At 44.9% G+C, this 6117-nt stretch overlaps 1 pseudogene across 1 annotated transcript; it reads left to right on the top strand.

The window, feature by feature from the left end:
• Nucleotides 1–347: 347 nt before the first annotated feature.
• LOC308522959 (transcription cofactor HES-6-like) lies at nucleotides 348–985 on the top strand (annotated as a pseudogene). Its single transcript has 2 exons — nucleotides 348–520; nucleotides 627–985. The product of its transcript is annotated as a transcription cofactor HES-6-like (transcript).
• Nucleotides 986–6117: the final 5132 nt, after the last annotated feature.

Below are 6117 nucleotides of genomic sequence, written 5' to 3'. Positions count from 1 at the left end.
GAGATCAAAAGTAAAGGGGAAAAATTAATCTGTGAGGAAAAGCAACCGGCCTGGGCTGAGAGAAGGGGGGTGGGGGTGTTAGCAGTTATGTTACTAGCTGCAGACTGCTAGAAAAGTGGAGGAGGAACAAAGCTGAAGTCCGCAGCTGCCCTGGTGATTTAGAACTGTTTGCTAGGCACACTCAGCCCCTGAGAGCCAGGTCAAAGAAGGGGGGCTGAATGCCTGAACTGCCTGCTGCGGCCCTGAAAGAAGAGGCAGCAGTGAGAGAGTGGGGAGAACAGGGGCTGTTGCCGGCGGTGCAGCTAAGGGCGCTGGGCGCGCCCGCGGTGCTTTAGGCGGTGCTGGTTATGGCGTCGCCCCTGGCGCCCCGATGGACCGTGCAGGCCAAGAGAATAATGACTGCTGGGAGGCTGGGGGGGGAGGGGGAACCACAAGGCCCAGAAGCCCCTGGTAGAGAAGAAGCGGCATGCAGATCAACAAGAGCCTGCAGGAGCTGCGGCAGCTACTGGCGGGCACCGAGGTGAGGCTGGCGGGCTGGTGCCCAGGGGCTGCTGAGCGGGCGGACAGGGGTCAGGGCATTGCCTGGCCTCACCTCCCTTCCCCACCTGGTACCCCCGCCAGCTCAGGTGCAGGCAAAGCTGGAGAACGCCGAGATGCTGAAGCTGACGGTGCAGCGTGTGCCGGGACTGCTGTGGGGCAGGGCTCTCAGGCACAAGCAGCTGCAGGCGAACGCTTCGCTGCCAGCTACATCCAGTGCATGCATGAGGTGCACACGTTCGTATACATGTGCCAGGCTATCAATGTCACCGTCACCGCCCAGCTCCTGAACCACCTGCTTGAGTCCATGCCACTGCGAGAGGGCAGCGGCTTCCGGAATTTGCTGGGGGACGCTCTGGCCGGGCCCCCAGGAGACCCTAGGCAAAGCAGCTGGCTCACAGGAGGGGCTGATATCCCCTTCCAGTGCACTCCCTTGGAAGAGGCCTGATTGCTGCTCTGCCACAAAGAGAACTGGTAGAAAGGCAAGAAAGCAGGGTCCTGTAACTAATAAACAGGGTTAACAAAAGGGCACTCTCCCTGGACCTGGGAGCCATTGGGACTTTGGGATTCTCCAAGGGAGGGGGAGTCTGGCTCAGAGACTGGCTGAGGCCTTGTTGGGTTGGGAGAATTGGAGGCTGTGTATTGAACTTGTAGACTGCAGTTTGCTGGGCAGAGGTCCAGGCCCAGTGGTATAGGGGTTAAGCTACCTGTGTACAGCAAAACAACTTTCTCCTGTGCCAGAATACATTTTAAGGAAATTGGACATACAGTGTTTATAGCTAGAAAGAAGAACTGGCCGCAGTGCACAGCCCTGACAGTGGCCTGCAGAAAACTGTATAATAGACTCAGATGATGCCTGCATCTTCATGGACATGGCTCCAAAGAGACAAGGACAATTTTGCCTTATATAGGAAGGTCAAGAGTAGACTTTAGTCACCTCCCTAAAATGTTTGTATAGCCCTACCATATCTCATGTTTAGTAGCAGAAGATTTAGCTGCCTGAAGCAGCCGTGGTGCCAATATTATGTTTCATTGTATTAATATGTTGTATTAACCTTCACTTCTCTTACAGGTTTAAATGTAGCTGTAGCTGCCAGCATTGCTGTGGACCGGTGATGGTCTACAGTCCTTGGTAGTCTTTGGGAATAACTGGCAAGTGTCCAGTCTCCCACACTGAGGGACATTGTTATGGCTATGTATTAGCTGTCCTGGAAGGAGGCTATGTGGGATGAACCCAAAAGTAAAGGGTGTCTAGCTGCCAAGAGGGCAGGTGCCCAACCAGGCAAAGAAGAATACCCATCAGGTTTTGGTCTCTATTGAGAGACAGTTGACAGTTGGCAGCCTGTATACTGTCTTGTGGGCCTGCGTGACCATGCCCATGTCAGGGGTGGTACAAACCTCGGCTGTAGAAAGCTGGAAAAGGCCTGTTTGGAATAGAAGGTCTGAGGCATGGTTATGCATTTTTAAATAACATAGAAAGAAGGTTTAAAGGCTAATTTGAAAATATGAAATTTAGAAAGGTTATGTATGTGATAAGAAGGAGAAGAGAAATATTGAAAGGAAATTAATCAAATAGTACAGACCAGTAAGCCAGAGAGAGTAAATAATTTACATTCTGCCTCCCTAAACAGAGGGTAAATAGTTATGCCAAAGTACTTAGGGGGGGACTGATAAAAGAAATCCAACAGTTACTGTTTTGTTATAACACTGAAGAATCTATGAAAAGGAATTGGCAAGGAAAATCAGAAAATCTTAGAGCAGATCAGTATGTTTTTCTCCTTATATAATTCCTCTAGAATTTGGCAATGCTTAATAAATCATGGCAATACATTTATTTACATATATTCAATAAGACTGGTTCCTAATAGTGGTTTTATTAATGGAAAACTTTGACTGGAGTATCATGTTTTAAAGAAACCTGTCTAGACTCTGAAGACTTGAAGCCAATAGAAGTGCCACAGGAAAAGCCTAGTATCCTGCTTGGGAGCCCTGAAGATGGTTGGAGATGGACCGTCAGGCCCATGCCCTATCATCACTGGCGGTTGGTCAGAGTAGAAGGGGAGCAATAAGGATGCCTCTGCATCCCTGCAGAACCCCCACACACTCTGGGCCGCAACGAGTAGGAGGGCTACTGAGATGGGCCTTAAAGCCTAGAGCGTGGGCTCAGGTGGAGTTGCTACAGGTGAGGGATTCACCTAACTCAGCAGATACTGCAGGCAGGCCTGATGGCAGCTGGATGGCTTGGCTTCCTGGCCCTACGGGGCACATTAAGATTCAATCATGAAATTCCAGCAAAGGTAGTCAGTTACCATTCTTGTTGTGTTTATGCAAACATCAGGCCAAATTGAATACAGTGGATAAATAAGTCTTGATTTGGCTTTTTGATAGCCATAGAGGAATTTTAAGAAGAAAAATCCTATTTCAATAGAGGTTGTTAAAACTAAAATGGTTTCTTTCCCTTCCATGGACCATTTGTTATAGTTTGTCTCTGCCAGGTCACAAGCCCAGCTCCTTCTGTGCCCAGGACAGCAGGGAACCTGAGTGGAAGGTGACCCCTAACCAGACAAACCCGCTGCAGATCACCCTCAAGAAGACAGCGTACCTCACCGGACCCCTTGTAATCCTCCTAATGCTGTTGACTTTTGGCCCTTGCATTATTAACAGGCTAGTCCAATTTGTCAAGAAGCTTATAGGGGTGGTTCAGTTGATAGTTCTGCGTACCCAGTACAGGCCTCTAGCAGCAGAAGGTGAAGTAGAAATGCAAACCGACCCATGATTGGGCCTCTAAGTCTCAAGACAAGGGGGGAATGAAAGGGCGAGGGCTACGCCCTCTATCTTGCCCCGGATCCTTCATTTTTGGACAGCAGCCATTAGCCATGTGCTCAGCAAGGAGCTTCTTCCTGGAAGCCCAAGCCTCTGCTAGCCACACCTAGGATTTAATCAAGGGAAGTGTGCGCCATAGACACAAACACATCCTGTGTAACAAGACCCCGACTTGCGCCTGGCCAATCGGCAGGGCCCACAGTCTTCTATCCTCCCCTTACTCCAACCCCCCTATAAAACCCCTCTCCCCACAGAGCTCTTTCTCTGCCTCTTGCCACTGCGTCAGCGAGTGTGGTGGAGAGGGAGCTCGAGCTAGCTTGAATAAAGACTCTATGCTTTTGCATCAGACTCGGCGCTCCCTGGTGGATCTTTGGGGGATCTTGAAATCTGGGCATAACAGGGTCTTATGTGGCTCCACATGAATTTTATGTGTTGTTTTTTTTCTATTTCTGTGAGAAATGTCTTTGGAATTTTGATAGAGATTTCATTGAATCTATATCATGTTGAGTAGCATAGATATTTAAACAATATTAACTCTTTCACTCTATGAATGTGAGGTATCATTCCATTTTTTGTGTGCCTTTGCTAATTTCTTTCATCACTGTTTTATAGTTTTCAGTGTACAGATCTTTCATTCCCTTGGTTAAATTTATTTCTACGTATTTTATTAATTTTGATCCTATTAGAAATAATTTTGTGGTTTTTTGTTGTTGTTTTATAAATATATTTTATTGATTTTTTACAGAGAGGAAGGGAGAGGGATAGAGAGTTAGAAACATCGATGAGAGAGAAACATCGATCAGCTGCCTCCTGCACACCCCCTGAGGGGATGTGCCCGCAACCAAGGTACATGCCCTTGACCGGAATCGAACCTGGGACCTTTCAGTCCACAGACCGACACTTTATCCACTGAGCCAAACCGGTTACGGCTAATTTTGTTTTCTTAATTTCTTTTTTTTTTTTTGATAGTTTGTTGTTAGTGTATAAAAACAGAATTGACTTTATGTTGGTTAATTTTGTATTTTGTAACTTAACTGAATTTTGGGGTTTTCTATATATGCCAGAGGCCTGGTGCATGGATTCGTGCACCAGTGGGGTCCCTCGGCCTAGCCTGCGGGGATCAGGCCAAAGCCAGTAGTCCAACATCCCCCAAGGAGTCCCAGATTGCAAGAGGGCACAGGCCAGGCCAAGGACTCCACTGGTGCACCAATCTGTGCACTGGGCCTCTAGTATGCATATAAGATCTGTGGTTAATCTCTTCCCGCCTTCCCTCCACCCAACTTCCCTCTGAGATTCATCAGTCTGTTTCATGCCTGTGCGTTGAGCATCTGCCCCCTGGTGGTCAGTGCATGTTATAGCTACTGCTCAAACAGTCAAACGGTCAGACACTTAGCAAATTCGGCTTTTATATATATAGATTATCATGCCATCTGCAAACACAATTTAACTTCTTCCATTCTAATTTGAATGTTTTTTCTTTTCTTTCGCTTTCTTGTGTAATTTTCTGGCTGGGACTTCTAGTACTGTGTTGAATAGAAGTGGCAAGAGTGGGCATCCTTGTTTTGTTCCTGATCTTAGAGGAAAAGCTTTCAGTATGATATTAACTATGTATTATATTAGCTGTGGGCTTGTCATATATGACCTTTACTGTAGAGAAATTAATCATGAAAGGATGATGAATTTCTTACATATTTTTTTCTGTATCTATTGATGATCAGATGATTTTTATCCTTTATTCTGGTAATGTGGTCAATCACATTGATTGATTTGTAGATGTTGCCTCCTTGCCTCCTAAGGATAAATTCCACTTAGTCATGTTGTATAATCCTTTGAATGTGCTGTTAAATTCAGTTTTTACCAGATAATTAAAATGACCTGTCTTTAAGTCTACTGATCTTTCTTCTGCTTGACCAAGTCTGTTTTTGAAGCCCCTCTAGTGAATTTTTCAGTTTATTTATTGTATTCTTCATCTACAGAATTTTTATTTTGTTCTTTTTTAATCATTTCTATTTCTTTGATGACAGTATCATTGTATTCATATGTCATTTAAAAATTTTTTTCATTTGGTTATGAATCTGTGTTCTTTTATAACTGAGCTTTAAAAAATAATTATTTTGACATTTTTGTTAGCCAATTTAAAGACCTCCATTTCTTTTAGGTTGGCTACTGAAAATTTGTTTTCTTCCTTTGGATGTGTCATGCTTCCTTGATTTTTCATGTTCCTGTAAGTTTGCTTTCTTGTCTGCACATTTGAAGAAGTGGCTGCCTCTCCCAGCCTTTATGAACTGGTTTTGACTGAGAGACACCTTTACTGGTCAGTAGTACTTGATATAAAGCAAGACAGAGACCAACTCTGCAGGGAGTACACAATAAAGCTGGGGACTAAACCCCTTTCACGTCTTCCTTTCCCTCCTAGAGAAAAAGCCTCAATTCTGTGCTTTTTCCAATCTTACAGTGCAGTGCCTCCTCTAAGAGGATATCTCCTCCTTCCTTCATTGTTAGCTGTCCCAGTGCTTGGTATATTTGGTCACTATATAATGATAAAAAATTCAACCCGCCAGGAATTCATTCATATTTACCTAAATCAATAGAATCAGGATATAATAAACAAACATCAATGGAATTACAGGCATAAACTGAAAAATCCATGGCTGTGTGAAGAGCCCTCAACATACTTTTCTCAATTATTGATAAGTCAAAGAGAACAAAAATTAGAAAGATTTAAGACATTTAAACAACACACAATGGAGATATACC

Source organism: Myotis nattereri (genome assembly GCF_964212035.1).
Source record: "Myotis nattereri genome assembly, chromosome: 8".
Lineage (NCBI taxonomy): Eukaryota > Metazoa > Chordata > Mammalia > Chiroptera > Vespertilionidae > Myotis > Myotis nattereri.
This window is presented reverse-complemented; position numbering and strand designations above follow the sequence as displayed.